Raw genomic sequence first — 20,174 nt, 5'->3', positions numbered from 1 at the left:
CTACTACAAATTCACTTTCTTCACACAGAGCAGAGAGAAAAGACTTCATTTTATCTTTAAAAAATGAATCCTCCAGGAGGGCTGAGTTAAAACACCACACCCCTCCATTCCTCTGCATGCTACCCTCCCCAAGAGTCACATTCAGCGAGGCATGATCACTCCATGTGCAGAAATTATATTCACACTTTTTTAACATAGGAATCAAGCCCGACGCCAGCAAACACAGGTCTATCCTAGACTGCTTTAGTTTGCCCAATACTACTTGCCTGCGCGAATACGCACGGGTGCCAGGGTTCAGAACTCTCCAAGCATCAATCAAATCACCCTCAGTCATCCACTGAAAAACAGCCGATCTACTAGTGTCTGTTTTGAAAACGTTGTTTGCACTCACATCCAGCCCAGTTAGAGCAACATTCCAGTCCCCCACCACTACCGAGCGATCGTCCGTCCACCTTTTACAGCGGCCAAAAAAAACCCTCCTTTCACCCTCACTGTTTGGGCCATATAGATTTAGAATTCTGTAGTTTCTATTGTGATATACAGTATCTAGAACCAACAGTCTCCCTTGGTTATCCTTAAAAACCTCTGTCACATTCTCAAAAACACCTGGCTTTACAAATACTGCTACACCTGCGGTTTTGTCAGCAGAGAGGGAATAAAACAAATCCCCTCTCCAAAAAGTATTTATTTTGTCTATTTTTTCCATAGTCCATCTACATTCCTGGACGCACAGGATGTCACAGTCCATGTCTTCACACAGTCTTTTAATTTTCCATACCTTTCCTAGGCCGTTTAGGTTTTGGGACTGGAGATGCATGAAAAGGATCACACAAAAGGGGGTCATCTATCTCTGGCCTGTTTCTTCCCTTTCCCTTTGCCCTCTGCCACACTTTCCCCGGACTTCTTTTGTCCTCTTTTCCTCATGTGCCTTACTTGCTGAAAGTCCATCTCTGCCTCTGATTCATCACCGTCAGCCTGAGGAGTCGATACAGCAATTTCTAGAGCAATACCTCTGGGGTCAGGTAATGGCTCACCTTGAATTGGAAGTCTAGACAGAGGAGCCTGAAGCATACCCCTCTCGCCCTCTTCAGGGTGACTGGCTACTTCTCCACTCCACTCCGCCAACACTAGATCCAGACTTGACCCAATCTCATTCACATTGTTTTCCTTTTTATTCTCTGAAAGGACCAGTTCACTGGCCTGAGTCTCCATTAACTCTCCTCCCCCCTCCTCATATTCACTTGCTCCTTCACTGTCAAGATCCAGTCCTACCTCCTCTGGAGGCCTTATTCCAGCATCCTCATTGGGGATCAGTCCCCTGTGCCCCTCTCCAGACTCTATTGCATTGTTTTGACACACACATTCCTCCTGTGGACTATGGCATGAGTCACATCTATGCTCCTGGGCATCACACTCCCTCGCATAATGACCCTGTCTGTTACACTTAAAACAAGTGAAATCTGGGCAATCTCTGACGATATGCCCAGGCTGTAGACACATCCTGCATACCTTAACTTGATTATTATGCATTACCCTGAAATACTCTGGGCCAGTTGCTGTCATAAACTTTGCGGAGTAAGGCAGTGATTGCACAGTCTCATTGAACTTAACTTTTAGATATCTGGTGCCATCAGCCACATCAGTTCCTGGCCACAGTCTCCTTTTTATTGGGGAGATTGCTGTTACTCCCCAAACATCAAGCTTCTCTAGTATTTCTTCATCAGAAATATAAGCTGGTAAGTTTAAGAAGGAAACCACCAACTCATCTATTGCCAAAGACTTTACCATCACTACTGCTCTCCCCACTTTTAGTCCATCCAACAGTCTCTTTTTCCCAGCTTCATTCTTCACAGTCACTTCAAATTTATTTGGTCCTGTCTCTCTCAGTGCCCCAATTCCGCCACACACCTCTCTTATGGCTCGTAATAGTTCCATAGTTTTTAGCCGCTCTTCCCCTATTACTTCTGCCAAAACAGTCAACTCTTTCTCATACCTTGTTTCCTTTCTCGCTTCTCGTCTTCCGCTCATCTCTCCTTTTATTCTTGCCATCTCTTCATGTTGTTTTCCAGCAACTGCATTACCTCCAACAGCCGGCCATCTCTTCTGCCTTTCCCCAACAATCCACGCCTTCTCCGGCAGCCGTTCTGTGCTTTTGCTGGCGCATGGTCTCACAGTATCCCCTGCAGCCGTCCTCCTTCCCCCATCTTCCACATCACGGTGTTGTTCTCCAGTTTCCACCATCTTGCAGTTCTCTATCAGATTTCCTCTTATTCCTTTCATCTCTCTTGATTTTTCCAGTGAAGAAAAACTCCTCTCATTTCTCAAACAAAAACCAGGAAGTGCCGACATTGGCCGAGAAAAACAATGATAGAAAAAAATAAGGCATGGAAGCCAACTAAAGGCGCCCCCGTACGGACAGAAATCCGCCGGGGGGATAAAAAACAAAAAGCCAAAAACCAAAAACCACTATTTAGTATGGGGAAAAGAAGAGCAAGAAAAAAAGCACAAACCAAAAAATCAGCAGCTCTCACACAGGTCTGCTTCCTGCAGCACACTCTCAAAAAGAACACACCTCCTCCCCCAACCAACAGCAAACAGGTGCTGCTGCCAGAAAGAGCCTCGCTAGCTGTTGGGAACCGTACTTTTAAAACTCCAGGAAGTGTAGGATGGACCAATCAGCTTCCTGTACTGCCCCTCAATCCGGCCAATCAGGCAGGGCACCTATAAGAACGAGAAAATAAAAACAACACATATGGCCAGGACCGTAACATGGTCTACTAGTAATGAAGCACGATGGTTGAAAAACCAATAAAGTAGCAAAACAGCAATGAAAGAACAAAATTTGATGAAAATATAGAACAATTTCTATGAATAAATAGGCAGTAACACCAGCTTGTGCTGCCCGTAAACCCAAGCAAAAAAGTTTACAGCACCTGGTATTCCCAGGCGGTCTTCCTACCAAGTACTAACCAGGCCCGGCTCTATTTGGCTGCCGAGATCGGACGAGATCGGGCGCTTAGAGAGCGGTGTGGCCGCAAGCTGCATTTGACATCATCAACAGCTCTTAAAAACGCTGGAGAAGCAGAATGCATGACACTTGCTAAGAAGAAGATAAATGTGGCAAAGTATAAAGTACTATAACTGTACTGGTCTGTTACGCCCCTGTCTAGGGGGTCAGGTTGCAACATACAAAGATAAATTAGCATGTTCCCTCTCCGATCCCCAAACCAAAATCCAGGATCGAGATGTTCCAACAGAATGATATTTATTTTAAACGTAAGAAAGTGTCAAACAAAACATGACACTACAACTCAGGGCGAACCAAGGCCAACATAATAAACAAAATAAGCCATTTCCCACAGAAAGTGCTAGCTAGCCTGATAGAAATAAACAAACCAAAAGACAGTCGCTAACCCTAACTCCCTAATGTGAAAACAAGAGAAAACAATCAAAAGAAAATGGCTGTTCACCCCTACAGATTTAATACTATTTACAAAATATTCAATTTATAAACAAAACCACGGCATAAAACCTAACAATTCAAAAATGCTAAATAAAGTTTGGAAACCAAGAACAGCAAACAGGTGCTGCTGCCAGAAAGAGCCTCGCTAGCTGTTGGGAACCGTACTTTTAAAACTCCAGGAAGTGTAGGATGGACCAATCAGCTTCCTGTACTGCCCCCCAATCCGGCCAATCAGGCAGGGCACCTATAAGAACAAGAAAATAAAAAAAACATATGGCCAGGACCGTAACATGGTCTACTAGTAATGAAGCACGATGGTTGACAAACCAATAAAGTAGCAAAACAGTAATGAAAGAACAAAATTTGATGAAAATATAGAACAATTTCTATGAATAAATAGGCAGTAACACCAGCTTGTGCTGCCCGTAAACCCAAGCAAAAAAGCTTACAGCACCTGGTATTCCCACGTGGTCTTCCTACCAAGTACTAACCAGGCCCGGCTCTATTTGGCTGCCGAGATCGGACGAGATCGGGCGCTTAGAGAGCGGTGTGGCCGTAAGCTGCATTTGACATCATCAACAGCTCTTAAAAACGCTGGAGAAGCAGAATGCATGACACTTGCTAAGAAGAAGATAAATGTGGCAAAGTACAAAGTACTATAACTGTACTGGTCTGTTACGCCCCTGTCCAGGGGGTCAGGGTGCAACATACAAAGATAAATTAGCATGTTCCCTCTCCGATCCCCAAACCAAAATCCAGGATCGAGATGTTCCAACAGAATGATATTTATTTTAAACGAAAGAAAGTGTCAAACAAAACATGACACTACAACTCAGGGCGAACCAAGGCCAACATAATAAACAAAATAAGCCATTTTCCACAGAAAGTGCTAGCTAGCCTGATAGAAATAAACAAACCAAAAGACAGTCGCTAACCCTAACTCCCAAATGTGAAAACAATCCAAAGAAAATGGCAGTTCACCCCTACAGATTTAATACTATTTACAAAATATACAATTTATAAACAAAACCACGGCATAAAACCTAACAATTCAAAAATGCTAAATAAAGTTTGGAAACCAAGAACAGCAAACAGGTGCTGCTGCCAGAAAGAGCCTCGCTAGCTGTTGGGAACCGTACTTTTAAAACTCCAGGAAGTGTAAGATGGACCAATCAGCTTCCTGTACTGCCCCCCAATCCGGCCAATCAGGCAGGGCACCTATAAGAACAAGAAAATAAAAACAACACATATGGCCAGGACCGTAACATGGTCTACTAGTAATGAAGCACGATGGTTGACAAACCAATAAAGTAGCAAAACAGTAATGAAAGAACAAAATTTGATGAAAATATAGAACAATTTCTATGAATAAATAGGCAGTAACACCAGCTTGTGCTGCCCGTAAACCCAAGCAAAAAAGCTTACAGCACCTGGTATTCCCACGCGGTCTTCCTACCAAGTACTAACCAGGCCCGACTCTATTTGGCTGCCGAGATCGGACGAGATCGGGCGCTTAGAGAGCGGTGTGGCCGTAAGCTGCATTTGACATCATCAACAGCTCTTAAAAACGTTGGAGAAGCAGAATGCATGAAACTTGCTAAGAAGAAGATAAATGTGGCAAAGTACAAAGTACTATAACTGTACTGGTCTGTTACGCCCCTGTCCAGGGGGTCAGGGTGCAACATACAAAGATAAATTAGCATGTTCCCTCTCCAATCCCCAAACCAAAATCCAGGATCGAGATGTTCCAACAGAATGATATTTATTTTAAACGAAAGAAAGTCTCAAACAAAACATGACACTACAACTCAGGGCGAACCAAGGCCAACATAATAAACAAAATAAGCCATTTTCCACAGAAAGTGCTAGCTAGCCTGATAGAAATAAACAAACCAAAAGACAGTCGCTAACCCTAACTCCCTAATGTGAAAACAAGAGAAAACAATCAAAAGAAAATGGCTGTTCACCCCTACACATTTAATACTATTTACAAAATATACAATTTATAAACAAAACCACGGCACAAAACCTAACAATTCAAAAATGCTAAATAAGGTTTGGAAACCAAGAACAGCAAACAGGTGCTGCTGCCAGAAAGAGCCTCGCTAGCTGTTGGGAACCGTACTTTTAAAACTCCAGGAAGTGTAGGATGGACCAATCAGCTTCCTGTACTGCCCCTCAATCCGGCCAATCAGGCAGGGCACCTATAAGAACAACAAAATAAAAACAATACATATGGCCAGGACCGTAACATGGTCTACTAGTAATGAAGCACGGTGGTTGACAAACCAATAATGTAGCAAAACAGCAATGAAAGAACAAAATTTGATGAAAATATAGAACAATTTCTATGAATAAATAGGCAGTAACACCAGCTTGTGCTGCCCGTAAACCCAAGCAAAAAAGCTTACAGCACCTGGTATTCCCAGGCGGTCTTCCTACCAAGTACTATCCAGGACCTGCTCTATTTGGCTGCCGAGATCGGGCGCTTAGAGAGCGGTGTGGCCGTAAGCTGCATTTGACATCATCAACAGCTCTTAAAAATGCTGGAGAAGCAGAATGCATGACACTTGCTAAGAAGAAGATAAATGTGGCAAAGTACAAAGTACTATAACTGTACTGGTCTGTTACGCCCCTGTCTAGGGGGTCAGGGTGCAACATACAAAGATAAATTAGCATGTTCCCTCTCCGATCCCCAAACCAAAATCCAGGCTCGAGATGTTCCAACAGAATGATATTTATTTTAAACGAAAGAAAGTGTCAAACAAAACATGACACTACAACTCAGGGCGAACCAAGGCCAACATAATAAACAAAATAAGCCATTTCCCACAGAAAGTGCTAGCTAGCCTGATAGAAATAAACAAACCAAAAGACAGTCGCTAACCCTAACTCCCTAATGTGAAAACAGTCCAAAGAAAAAGGCTGTTCACCCCTACAGATTTAATACTATTTACAAAATATACAATTTATAAACAAAACCACGGCACAAAACCTAACAATTCAAAAATGCTAAATAAGGTTTGGAAACCAAGAACAGCAAACAGGTGCTGCTGCCAGAAAGAGCCTCGCTAGCTGTTGGGAACCGTACTTTTAAAAATCCAGGAAGTGTAGGATGGACCAATCAGCTTCCTGTACTGCCCCTCAATCCGGCCAATCAGGCAGGGCACCTATAAGAACAACAAATCAAAAACAACACATATGGCCAGGACCGTAACATGGTCTACTAGTAATGAAGCACGATGGTTGACAAACCAATAAAGTAGCAAAACAGTAATGAAAGAACAAAATTTGATGAAAATATACAACAATTTCTATGAATAAATAGGCAGTAACACCAGCTTGTGCTGCCCGTAAACCCAAGCAAAAAAGTTTACAGCACCTGGTATTCCCAGGCGGTCTTCCTACCAAGTACTAACCAGGCCCGGCTCTATTTGGCTGCCGAGATCGGGCGCTTAGAGAGCGGTGTGGCCGTAAGCTGCATTTGACATCATCAACAGCTCTTAAAAACGTTGGAGAAGCAGAATGCATGAAACTTGCTAAGAAGAAGATAAATGTGGCAAAGTACAAAGTACTATAACTGTACTGGTCTGTTACGCCCCTGTCCAGGGGGTCAGGGTGCAATATACAAAGATAAATTAGCATGTTCCCTCTCCAATCCCCAAACCAAAATCCAGGATCGAGATGTTCCAACAGAATGATATTTATTTTAAACGAAAGAAAGTGTCAAACAAAACATGACACTACAACTCAGGGCGAACCAAGGCCAACATAATAAACAAAAAAACCCATTTCCCACAGAAAGTGCTAGCTAGCCTGATAGAAATAAACAAACCAAAAGACAGTCGCTAACCCTAACTCCCTAATGTGAAAACAAGAGAAAACAATCAAAAGAAAATGGCTGTTCACCCCTACAGATTTAATACTATTTACAAAAATATACAATTTATAAACAAAACCACGGCACAAAACCTAACAATTCAAAAATGCTAAATAAGGTTTGGAAACCAAGAACAGCAAACAGGTGCTGCTGCCAGAAAGAGCCTCGCTAGCTGTCGGGAACTGTACTTTTAAAACTCCAGGAAGTGTAGGATGGACCAATCAGCTTCCTGTACTGCCCCTCAATCCGGCCAATCAGGCAGGGCACCTATAAGAACAACAAAATAAAAACAACACATATGGCCAGGACCGTAACATGGTCTACTAGTAATGAAGCACGATGGTTGACAAACCAATAATGTAGCAAAACAGCAATGAAAGAACAAAATTTGATGAAAATATAGAACAATTTCTATGAATAAATAGGCAGTAACACCAGCTTGTGCTGCCCGTAAACCCAAGCAAAAAAGCTTACAGCACCTGGTATTCCCAGGCAGTCTTCCTACCAAGTACTAACCAGGCCCGGCTCTATTTGGCTGCCGAGATCGGGCGCTTAGAGAGCGGTGTGGCCGTAAGCTGCATAAAAACGTTGGAGAAGCAGAATGCATGAAACTTGCTAAGAAGAAGATAAATGTGGCAAAGTACAAAGTACTATAACTGTACTGGTCTGTTACGCCCCTGTCCAGGGGGTCAGGGTGCAACATACAAAGATAAATTAGCATGTTCCCTCTCCGATCCCCAAACCAAAATCCAGGATCGAGATGTTCCAACAGAATGATATTTATTTTAAACGAAAGAAAGTGTCAAACAAAACATGACACTACAACTCAGGGCGAACCAAGGCCAACATAATAAACAAAAAAAGCCATTTCCCATAGAAAGTGCTAGCTAGCCTGATAGAAATAAACAAACCAAAAGACAGTCGCTAACCCTTACTCCCTAATGTGAAAACAGTCCAAGAAAATGGCAGTTCACCCCTACAGATTTAATACTATTTACAAAATATACAATTTATTTAACATGGTCTACTAGTAATGAAGCACGATGGTTGAGAAACCAATAAAGTAGCAAAACAGCAATGAAAGAACAAAATTTGATGAAAATATAGAACAATTTCTATGAATAAATAGGCAGTAACACCAGCTTGTGCTGCCCGTAAACCCAAGCAAAAAAGCTTACAGCACCTGGTATTCCCAGGCGGTCTTCCTACCAAGTACAAACCAGGCCCGGCTCTATTTGGCTGCCGAGATCGGACGAGATCGGGCGCTTAGAGAGCGGTGTGGCCGTAAGCTGCATTTGACATCATCAACAGCTCTTAAAAACGCTGGAGAAGCAGAATGCATGACACTTGCTAAGAAGAAGATAAATGTGGCAAAGTACAAAGTACTATAACTGTACTGGTCTGTTACGCCCCTGTCCAGGGGGTCAGGGTGCAACATACAAAGATAAATTAGCATGTTCCCTCTCCGATCCCCAAACCAAACTCCAGTATCGAGATGTTCCAACAGAATGATATTTATTTTAAACGAAAGAAAGTGTCAAAAAAAACATGACACTACAACTCAGGGCGAACCAAGGCCAACATAATAAACAAAATAAGCCATTTCCCACAGAAAGTGCTAGCTAGCCTGATAGAAATAAACAAACCAAAAGACAGTCGCTAACCCTAACTCCCTAATGTGAAAACAAGAGAAAATAATCAAAAGAAAATGGCTGTTCACCCCTAAAGATTTAATACTATTTACAAAATATACAATTTATAAACAAAACCACGGCACAAAACCTAACAATTCAAAAATGCTAAATAAGGTTTGGAAACCAAGAACAGCAAACAGGTGCTGCTGCCAGAAAGAGCCTTGCTAGCTGTTGGGAACCGTACTTTTAAAACTCCAGGAAGTGTAGGATGGACCAATCAGCTTCCTGTACTGCCCCCCAATCCGGCCAATCAGGCAGGGCACCTATAAGAACAAGAAAGTAAAAACAACACATATGGCCAGGACCGTAACATGGTCTACTAGTAATGAAGCACGATGGTTGACAAACCAATAAAGTAGCAAAACAGTAATGAAAGAACAAAATTTGATGAAAATATAGAACAATTTCTATGAATAAATAGGCAGTAACACCAGCTTGTGCTGCCCGTAAACCCAAGCAAAAAAGCTTACAGCACCTGGTATTCCCACGCGGTCTTCCTACCAAGTACTAACCAGGCCCGGCTCTATTTGGCTGCCGAGATCGGACGAGATCGGGCGCTTAGAGAGCGGTGTGGCCGTAAGCTGCATAAAAACGTTGGAGAAGCAGAATGCATGAAACTTGCTAAGAAGAAGATAAATGTGGCAAAGTACAAAGTACTATAACTGTACTGGTCTGTTACGCCCCTGTCCAGGGGGTCAGGGTGCAACATACAAAGATAAATTAGCATGTTCCCTCTCCGATCCCCAAACCAAAATCCAGGATCGAGATGTTCCAACAGAATGATATTTATTTTAAACGAAAGAAAGTGTCAAACAAAACATGACACTACAACTCAGGGCGAACCAAGGCCAACATAATAAACAAAATAAGCCATTTCCCACAGAAAGTGCTAGCTAGCCTGATAGAAATAAACAAACCAAAAGACAGTCGCTAACCCTTACTCCCTAATGTGAAAACAGTCCAAGAAAATGGCAGTTCACCCCTACAGATTTAATACTATTTACAAAATATACAATTTATTTAACATGGTCTACTAGTAATGAAGCACGATGGTTGAGAAACCAATAAAGTAGCAAAACAGCAATGAAAGAACAAAATTTGATGAAAATATAGAACAATTTCTATGAATAAATATGCAGTAACACCAGCTTGTGCTGCCCGTAAACCCAAGCAAAAAAGCTTACAACACCTGGTATTCCCAGGCGGTCTTCCTACCAAGTACTAACCAGGCCCGGCTCTATTTGGCTGCCGAGATCGGACGAGATCGGGCGCTTAGAGAGCGGTGTGGCCGTAAGCTGCATTTGACATCATCAACAGCTCTTAAAAACTTTGGAGAAGCAGAATGCATGAAACTTGCTAAGAAGAAGATAAATGTGGCAAAGTACAAAGTACTATAACTGTACTGCTCTGTTACGCCCCTGTCCAGGGGGTCAGGGTGCAACATACAAAGATAAATTAGCATGTTCCCTCTCCAATCCCCAAACCAAAATCCAGGATCGAGATGTTCCAACAGAATGATATTTATTTTAAACGAAAGAAAGTGTCAAACAAAACATGACACTACAACTCAGGGCGAACCAAGGCCAACATAATAAACTAAATAAGCCATTTCCCACAGAAAGTGCTAGCTAGCCTGATAGAAATAAACAAACCAAAAGACAGTCGCTAACCCTAACTCCCTAATGTGAAAACAAGAGAAAACAATCAAAAGAAAATGGCTGTTCACCCCTACAGATTTAATACTATTTACAAAAATATACAATTTATAAACAAAACCACGGCACAAAACCTAACAATTCAAAAATGCTAAATAAGGTTTGGAAACCAAGAACAGCAAACAGGTGCTGCTGCCAGAAAGAGCCTCGCTAGCTGTTGGGAACTGTACTTTTAAAACTCCAGGAAGTGTAGGATGGACCAATCAGCTTCCTGTACTGCCCCTCAATCCGGCCAATCAGGCAGGGCACCTATAAGAACAAAAAAATAAAAACAACACATAAGGCCAGGACCGTAACATGGTCTACTAGTAATGAAGCACGATGGTTGACAAACCAATAATGTAGCAAAACAGCAATGAAAGAACAAAATTTGATGAAAATATAGAACAATTTCTATGAATAAATAGGCAGTAACACCAGCTTGTGCTGCCCGTAAACCCAAGCAAAAAAGCTTACAGCACCTTTTATTCCCAGGCAGTCTTCCTACCAAGTACTAACCAGGCCCGGCTCTATTTGGCTGCCGAGATCGGGCGCTTAGAGAGCGGTGTGGCCGTAAGCTGCATAAAAACGTTGGAGAAGCAGAATGCATGACACTTGCTAAGAAGAAGATAAATATGGCAAAGTACAAAGTACTATAACTGTACTGGTCTGTTACGCCCCTGTCCAGGGGGTCAGGGTGCAACATACAAAGATAAATTAGCATGTTCCCTCTCCGATCCCCAAACCAAACTCCAGTATCGAGATGTTCCAACAGAATGATATTTATTTTAAACGAAAGAAAGTGTCAAACAAAACATGACACTACAACTCAGGGCGAACCAAGGCCAACATAATAAACAAAATAAGCCATTTCCCACAGAAAGTGCTAGCTAGCCTGATAGAAATAAACAATCCAAAAGACAGTCGCTAACCCTAACTCCCTAATGTGAAAACAGTCCAAAGAAAATGGCTGTTCACCCCTACAGATTTAATACTATTTACAAAATATACAATTTATAAAGAAAACCACGGCACAAAACCTAACAATTCAAAAATGCTAAATAAGGTTTGGAAACCAAGAACAGCAAACAGGTGCTGCTGCCAGAAAGAGCCTCGCTAGCTGTTGGGAACCGTACTTTTAAAACTCCAGGAAGTGTAGGATGGACCAATCAGCTTCCTGTACTGCCCCCCAATCCGGCCAATCAGGCAGGGCACCTATAAGAACAACAAAAAAAAAAACAACACATATGGCCAGGACCGTAACATGGTCTAATAGTAATGAAGCACGATGGTTGACAAACCAATAAAGTAGCAAAACAGCAATAAAAGAACAAAATTTGATGAAAATATAGAACAATTTCTATGAAAAAATAGGCAGTAACACCAGCTTGTGCTGCCCGTAAACCCAAGCAAAAAAGCTTACAGCACCTGGTATTCCCAGGCGGTCTTCCTACCAAGTACTATCCAGGACCTGCTCTATTTGGCTGCCGAGATCGGACGAGATCGGGCGCTTAGAGAGCGGTGTGGCTGTAAGCTGCATTTGACATCATCAACAGCTCTTAAAAACGCTGGAGAAGCAGAATGCATGACACTTGCTAAGAAGAAGATAAATGTGGCAAAGTACAAAGTACTATACTTGTACTGGTCTGTTACGCCCCTGTCTAGGGGGTCAGGGTGCAACATACAAAGATAAATTAGCATGTTCCCTCTCCGATCCCCAAACCAAAATCCAGGGTCGAGATGTTCCAACAGAATGATATTTATTTTAAACGAAAGAAAGTGTCAAACAAAACATGACACTACAACTCAGGGCGAACCAAGGCCAACATAATAAACAAAATAAGCCATTTCCCACAGAAAGTGCTAGCTAGCCTGATAGAAATAAACAAACCAAAAGACAGTCGCTAACCCTTACTCCCTAATGTGAAAACAGTCCAAGAAAATGGCAGTTCACCCCTACAGATTTAATACTATTTACAAAATATACAATTTATTTAACATGGTCTACTAGTAATGAAGCACGATGGTTGAGAAAACCAATAAAGTAGCAAAACAGCAATGAAAGAACAAAATTTGATGAAAATATAGAACAATTTCTATGAATAAATAGGCAGTAACACCAGCTTGTGCTGCCCGTAAACCCAAGCAAAAAAGCTTACAGCACCTTGTATTCCCAGGCGGTCTTCCTACCAAGTACTAACCAGGCCCGGCTCTATTTGGCTGCCGAGATCGGACGAGATCGGGCGCTTATTTTTTTTTTTTTTATCTTTTTATTATCAAAAATACACTTTACAAAATAAAAATTAACTATATACAGAGAAACATAAAGAAAAAGAGTAAATTCATTCGTCTTTTTAACAGTAAATCAAACAAATTAAAGCAAAGCAAGCCTCTTCCCCTTTTTTCCACATATTTGTATGCACATATATACATGTATACATACATATATATACATACACACATATATATACATATATACATACACCTACATACACACATACATTCTTAAATATATACGCCCATATACTACAAGGTTAAATAAATTCACCCAAAATCGAAGTGCAATCTACCCTCCCCATCCAGCTCACATAAATCATTCCTTGCCCCCCACCTAGCTATAAACTCATCCTCATCCACTGAAAACAGAATTCTCATGTAATGTGTCACCATATTTTGAAAAAAACCCACCCTGTTTGTCCTTTTCCCCCCATACAAAGCATAATTTCTACCAACATACAACACATGACGTGCTACACTCAATAAAAAATTGATTAAACCAACATTACATCTTTTATCACCTTTTTGTTTCCCAAAGCACCACACCCAGTCCCATGCTTCCCCTTCTAACTTAGGCAGTTTACACTTATTGATTAACAACGTTTTAACCCAGTCCCTGAAATCCCGTGTGACTGTACAGTATAGCATAAAGTGGTTAAAATCTTCATCTTCCACCCTACAGACCGGACAGGTTCTCGCATACGTGCTTTTACTTATCTGGTGAAGGACGACAGAAACCAGCACCCTTCTGTGACGCAGCAGGAAGTTTGAGTTTGCTATTGCAGGGGGAAGCCACTTACTGTGTATATTTGACCAAATTTCAGAGACGGGACGGGTAAGAAAGAGATGAGACCATGCAGTGTTTGCTGTAGGTTCTTGGAATATTTTGTTAATTAAAACCCTATACCAAAATTTTGATTGTAAATCTTGCAGTTTTCTGTTTTTGACGTCACAGGTCAGAGCAAAATCCAGCTCGTCGTCCTCCACCCGATCCTCATCCACTTCCGACAACCACTCTTTCCACTCTTGCGGCATTCGCTCTAATAAATCATCACAAAATCGAACAACTCTAGCCTTTTTTATATTAAACCCTTTCATCCTAATTTTACTAAATACCGCAAGAGGGCTAGGAGCCCCTGTCTGGTCTAAAACATCTTTAATCTGATGTAGCGCCTCAGTCAAGATGCCCCGACCGGCCTTACATCCCTCTCGGCCGCTGAGGCAGGGGTTCCCAAAGATGGGCTGGTTTAACACACTTTGTTTTGATGTAATTACACACTCCAACTGGGGCAGGATTTCCACCCATGCCTCAGCCGCCTCCTGGAAGAGTGGACATGTTCCCACAATAGGCCGGCCGAGTGTGACGCTACATAGATTGTAAAAGCCGCACATACCTCTTTTCAGTACATCATCATACAAATAATCCTCCCATATGTTTTTAGTTTTCTGGCTCAGCATTTTCTTAAACAGTTTTATTCTTAATGACTTCAATTTTGCTTTTAAATTACACAGTTTGAGTCCCCCCTTTTTGTACGGCCCGACCAGTGTCTTATGTGCAATTTTCATTGCTCTCCCCTTCCATAGAAAATCCTCAATAGCGCTGCTCAGGCGTACCAGTACATCACTCGGCAGGTGACAAACCTGCATGGTGTAGACAAGTCTCGGCACAATTACTGCATTTATTACAGTGATTTTCCCTTTTAAACCTAATCCCCTCATTCTCCACAGTGCGAGCCTTGATCTACACCCCGCAACCTGCTCTTCCCAGGATCTACGACTGCTGTCTTCTGGTTGTGAGCCCAAATATACACCAAGTACTTTAACCTCAGGCCCGCCCCTTTTAAAATGCTGGCCTTCCTCCCCAAGAACAGTACCAGGCCCCAGGATCAAACTCGATTTGTCCTTATTTACCCGTGCTCCCGCAGCTTGCTCATATGCATCTAGATGTTGCAAAACCCTTCGCAAACTATCCCCATCCCTGACCATGATGTTAATATCATCTGCATATTGTGCTATTTTGAAATCAGTTCCTCTGGGCGACGTGATCCCAATTATTTGAGAGTCAGATATAATTGACTGTGCTAGAGGTTCTGCCACTATTGCATAGAGCATAGCTGATAGGGGGCACCCCTGTCTCACTGATCTTTCTAAGGGGACGGGATCTGTCACGAAGCCATTGCACTTCACGACACTAGTAGCTCGGCTGTACAGTAACTTCATCCACCCTCGAAAAGTTGGGCCGAACCCAAAAACCCCCAGACACTCGAAGAGAAAATCGTGACTCACTCTGTCAAATGCCTTCTCTAGATCTACATTAAGGTATATACCTCCTGTAGCCATTAAATTCTCCAATGAGAATTTTGTTGACAAAATGCAGTCAGCGATATCCCTCCCCGGAATGCTGTAAGTCTGGGTAGGCCCAACTATCGAGCCAATCACTCCCTTAAGCCTGAACCCTAGCACCTTAGCGAGGATCTTATAGTCAGTATTGAGCAGACTAATTGGCCTATAATTTGCCAGGTCATCTCTGGCGCCTTTGTTTTTATAAACTAGAGTGATCACACCCCTTAAAAAAGACTCCGCGCACCTGTTCTCCTCCTGCATGGCAGAGTATAGCCTGCAGAGGACGGGGGCCAGTATGTTGCTGAAATGTTGGTAAAACTCAGCTGAGAGACCATCCACACCCGGGCTTTTAGATGTATTAAGGCTTCCAATCGCTGCTCTCACTTCTTCAATCTGAATGTCACCATCACACAGAGCCGCTTCCTCGTGACTGAGGGAGCAGCCAATTTTTCCTAATACTGTGCCCATTTGTGCTTTTTTAATATGTTGTTTGCTAAACAAATTAGCGTAGTATTCTTGTATTGCTTGTAAAATATCCACTATATCAGTATGTGTGTTTCCATCAAGGTCTTTTATTTCTGGTATGTATGTTTTTGCCTGTTTCCTTTTTTCCAAACCTAGAAAAAAAGCAGTACAGCGCTCCCCTTTCAACATGTGTTGTGCTTTACTGCGGATCATTGCGCCTCTGCATTTTCTCTCATCTAACCGTCTCAGCTGCTCCCTCAATCCAAGATAGACATCCAAGGGACGGTCACACTCAGCCTCAATAAGCTCAAGCTCCTCTTTTAGATGATGTCTCAGCTCAGCCTCCTCTGTCTTTTCCCTCAGCCTCTTCTCTCTGCTCAGAGCGATACAACGCTTTTTAATTTTAAATTTGGTGCGCTCCCACCACTCAATGATATCCACGACATAATCACTCTCATCACATAGAGCAGAGAGAAAAGACTTCATTTTATCTTTAAAAACTTGATCTTCAAGGAGGGAAGTGTTAAAACACCACAGGCCCCCATTCCTTTGCATACCACCCTCCCCTAGAGTCACCTTTAAACAGGCATGATCACTCCAGGAACAAAAACAATATTTACACTCATTTAATTCTTGCACCAAACTCGACGCCAACAAACACAGGTCAATCCTGGATTGCTTTAGCCTGCCCAATACCACTTGCCTGCGCGAATACGCCCGGGTGCCGGGGTTCAGCACTCTCCACGCATCTATCAAATCACACTCATCCATCCATACAAAAACAGCCGATCTACTAATGTCTTGTTTAAATTTATTATTAACTCCTACGTCCGCCTTAGTCAGAGCAACATTCCAATCTCCTATCACTACCGAGCGATCATCTGTCCACCTTTTGCAGCGCTCAAAGAAACCTCTCCTTTCAGGTTCACTGTTCGGACCGTACAAATTCAGAATTCTATATTTTTTATTATAATGTATTATATCAATAACAATTAGTCTACCCTGTCCATCCTTAAAAATCTCCACAATACTCTCACACACACCCGGCTTTACAAAAATTGCCACTCCAGCAGTTTTGTTTGAGGAGAGGGAGTAAAAGAGCTCCCCTCTCCAAAAAGATTTTATAGTGTCTATTTTGTCCATGGACCACCTACATTCCTGGACACACAAGATGTCGCATGCCATTTCTCCACAGAGTTGCTCTATTTTCCCAATATTTGTTAACCCGTTTAAATTTTGCGATTGAAGCAGCATTATCAAGTAAACACCGATTAAAAAGGTCATTTCCTAAGCTGTTTTTTCCCTTTGCCTCTATTCCCTCCCTCACTCCTCCCTGATTTCTCTTGCTGTGGACGTTTTCTAACCTGCTTTATCTGCTGAACATCCATCTCCGAATCTGACTCTATACTGTCAGCCTGGGGAGCCAGCAGGGCAGCATCCGAGTCTTCCTCTCTAGGGGCGGGTGGTATTCCATTATGAGAGGGGACCTTCTGTGAAGCGAGCCAAGATGGGCTCAGCCAACCCCCTTCAGGGTGACCCGCCCTATCCCCGCTCCACTCTGCCAGCACTTGATCCATACTAGATCCCAACACATCCTCTCTTTCACTCCCATGTTCCTCCCGCACAGGCAGGTCACCGCCCTGCGTCTCCAACACCACCTCATCCTCCTGTTCACTCTCGCTGCCCATATTCAGCTCTGGCTCCTCTACAGGTCTAACCTCACTCCTGTCATCCTCGGAGATGGATTCCCTGCTACCCTCCCCATTCCCTTCATCTATATTTTTACATTGACATTCCTCTGTGGAGCTATGACATTCCATACATCTGTGCATCCTGGCATCACACTCACGTGCATAATGTCCCTGTTTATTACATTTAAAACAGGTGAAATCCGGACAGTCCCTCACGATGTGTCCCGGCTGTAAGCACATCCGACAAACTTTCACTTGATTATTGTGAATTACTCTAAAATACTCCGGACCATTAGCTGTCATGAATTTCGCTGAGTAGGGCAGTGACTGCACAGTTTCATTAAACTTTACCTTCATATATCTTGTACCGTCCGCCACATCAGTCCCGGGCCACATCCTCCTTTTAATAGGCGAGATCGCTCTCACTCCCCACACGTCCAGTTTTTCCATAATTTCCTCGTCCGTTATATACGCCGGCAAATTCAAAAAAGACACCACCAGTTCATCAATTGCTAATGTTTTTACCATTACCACCGCTTTACCAACTTTAAATCCATCCAGTAGCCTTTTCTTTCCAGCTTCACTTTTTACCGTCACCTCATATTTATTCGATCCGGTCTCACGCAGCGCAACTATGCCTCCACACACATCACGTATTGCTCGTAACAGTTCCATCGTTTTCACCTTCTCTTCACCAACCACCTCTGCCAATACAGTCAAATCTTTTTCGTACCTTTTTTCTCTCATTGTCTCCCGTCTTCCGCTCATCTCCGTCTGCATCCTCGCCCGTTCCTCCTGATGTTTTCCATCCACACAAATGCCATCAATCTCCAACCTATTCTGCCGCTGCTCTCCGACCAAATCCACTCCTTTCCCCGTCCTCTTTGCTGAAGTAATCCTCTGCATTGACAAGCCCGGAACTTGCCCGCCATTTCTCTTCTCTCCCTGCTCCACGGCCTGGCGTTTGGTTGCTCCCGCTCCGTACTCTATTTCGGCTGGCATTGCCGTTTCCCCCCGACATCTCATGGTAGGAGCCACAATTTTCACAGCGTCCTCCGTCAATTTACCTCGTCTTTCTCCGCCATTCTCCATTTTACGTAGCTTGGCGAATCGAGTAACACTCGGCAAAAAAACAAAACCAAAATAAAATAAAAAAGAAAAAGGCAAAATGAAAGCGCCCCCGAACGGAGCAAATCCGCCGGGGGGATTAGTAACATAAACAAAATCGAAATCTCTATACTATTTAGTTAAATTACGACAAAAAACACAAGCAAACTGAAAAAGCCCGCCAAAACAGGCTCATGCGCGGGTCCGTCACTGCTCGCTCTAGAGAGAAACCACACCTCTGTCTGCAACCAGGTTTGGGAACCAAAAACAGCAAACAGGTGCTGCTGCCAGAAAGAGCCTCGCTAGCTGTTGGGAACCGTACTTTTAAAACTCCAGGAAGTGTAGGATGGACCAATCAGCTTCCTGTACTGCCCCTCAATCCGGCCAATCAGGCAGGGCACCTATAAGAACGAGAAAATAAAAACAACACATATGGCCAGGACCGTAACATGGTCTACTAGTAATGAAGCACGATGGTTGAAAAACCAATAAAGTAGCAAAACAGCAATGAAAGAACAAAATTTGATGAAAATATAGAACAATTTCTATGAATAAATAGGCAGTAACACCAGCTTGTGCTGCCCGTAAACCCAAGCAAAAAAGCTTACAGCACCTGGTATTCCCAGGTGGTCTTCCTACCAAGTACTAACCAGGCCCGGCTCTATTTGGCTGCCGAGATCGGACGAGATCGGGCGCTTAGAGAGCGGTGTGGCCGTAAGCTGCATTTGACATCATCAACAGCTCTTAAAAACGCTGGAGAAGCAGAATGCATGACACTTGCTAAGAAGAAGATAAATGTGGCAAAGTACAAAGTACTATAACTGTACTGGTCTATTATGCCCCTGTCCAGGGGGTCAGGGTGCAACATACAAAGATAAATTAGCATGTTCCCTCTCCGATCCCCAAACCAAACTCCAGTATCGAGATGTTCCAACAGAATGATATTTATTTTAAACGAAAGAAAGTGTCAAACAAAACATGACACTACAACTCAGGGCGAACCAAGGCCAACATAATAAACAAAATAAGCCATTTCCCACAGAAAGTGCTAGCTAGCCTGATAGAAATAAACAAACCAAAAGACACTCGCTAACCCTAACTCCCTAATGTGAAAACAAGAGAAAACAATCAAAAGAAAATGGCTGTTCACCCCTAAAGATTTAATACTATTTACAAAATATACAATTTATAAACAAAACCACGGCACAAAACCTAACAATTCAAAAATGCTAAATAAGGTTTGGAAACCAAGAACAGCAAACAGGTGCTGCTGCCAGAAAGAGCCTCGCTAGCTGTTGGGAACCGTACTTTTAAAACTCCAGGAAGTGTAGGATGGACCAATCAGCTTCCTGTACTGCCCCCCAATCCGGCCAATCAGGCAGGGCACCTATAAGAACAAGAAAATAAAAACAACACATATGGCCAGGACCGTAACATGGTCTACTAGTAATGAAGCACGATGGTTGACAAACCAATAAAGTAGCAAAACAGTAATGAAAGAACAAAATTTGATGAAAATATAGAACAATTTCTATGAATAAATAGGCAGTAACACCAGCT

General features: G+C 42.7%; 11 pseudogenes; all 11 read right to left on the bottom strand.

Annotated features, from left to right (window-relative positions):
• Nucleotides 1-2,921: 2,921 nt before the first annotated feature.
• LOC137116953 (5S ribosomal RNA) lies at nucleotides 2,922-3,040 on the bottom strand (annotated as a pseudogene).
• An 865-nt stretch (nucleotides 3,041-3,905) lies between these two features.
• On the bottom strand, nucleotides 3,906-4,024 carry LOC137116820 (5S ribosomal RNA; annotated as a pseudogene).
• An 857-nt stretch (nucleotides 4,025-4,881) lies between these two features.
• On the bottom strand, nucleotides 4,882-5,000 carry LOC137116834 (5S ribosomal RNA; annotated as a pseudogene).
• An 867-nt stretch (nucleotides 5,001-5,867) lies between these two features.
• On the bottom strand, nucleotides 5,868-5,976 carry LOC137117049 (5S ribosomal RNA; annotated as a pseudogene).
• An 857-nt stretch (nucleotides 5,977-6,833) lies between these two features.
• LOC137117048 (5S ribosomal RNA) lies at nucleotides 6,834-6,942 on the bottom strand (annotated as a pseudogene).
• An 868-nt stretch (nucleotides 6,943-7,810) lies between these two features.
• LOC137117045 (5S ribosomal RNA) lies at nucleotides 7,811-7,919 on the bottom strand (annotated as a pseudogene).
• Nucleotides 7,920-8,514: 595 nt separating this feature from the next.
• LOC137116893 (5S ribosomal RNA) lies at nucleotides 8,515-8,633 on the bottom strand (annotated as a pseudogene).
• An 867-nt stretch (nucleotides 8,634-9,500) lies between these two features.
• Nucleotides 9,501-9,619, bottom strand: LOC137116854 (5S ribosomal RNA; annotated as a pseudogene).
• Nucleotides 9,620-10,214: 595 nt separating this feature from the next.
• On the bottom strand, nucleotides 10,215-10,333 carry LOC137116887 (5S ribosomal RNA; annotated as a pseudogene).
• Nucleotides 10,334-12,147: 1,814 nt separating this feature from the next.
• On the bottom strand, nucleotides 12,148-12,266 carry LOC137116928 (5S ribosomal RNA; annotated as a pseudogene).
• A 6,949-nt stretch (nucleotides 12,267-19,215) lies between these two features.
• Nucleotides 19,216-19,334, bottom strand: LOC137116731 (5S ribosomal RNA; annotated as a pseudogene).
• Between the last annotated feature and the right edge of the window lie 840 nt (nucleotides 19,335-20,174).

Source organism: Channa argus, unplaced genomic scaffold (genome assembly GCF_033026475.1).
Source record: "Channa argus isolate prfri unplaced genomic scaffold, Channa argus male v1.0 Contig032, whole genome shotgun sequence".
NCBI classification, from domain to species: domain Eukaryota; kingdom Metazoa; phylum Chordata; class Actinopteri; order Anabantiformes; family Channidae; genus Channa; species Channa argus.
This window is presented reverse-complemented; position numbering and strand designations above follow the sequence as displayed.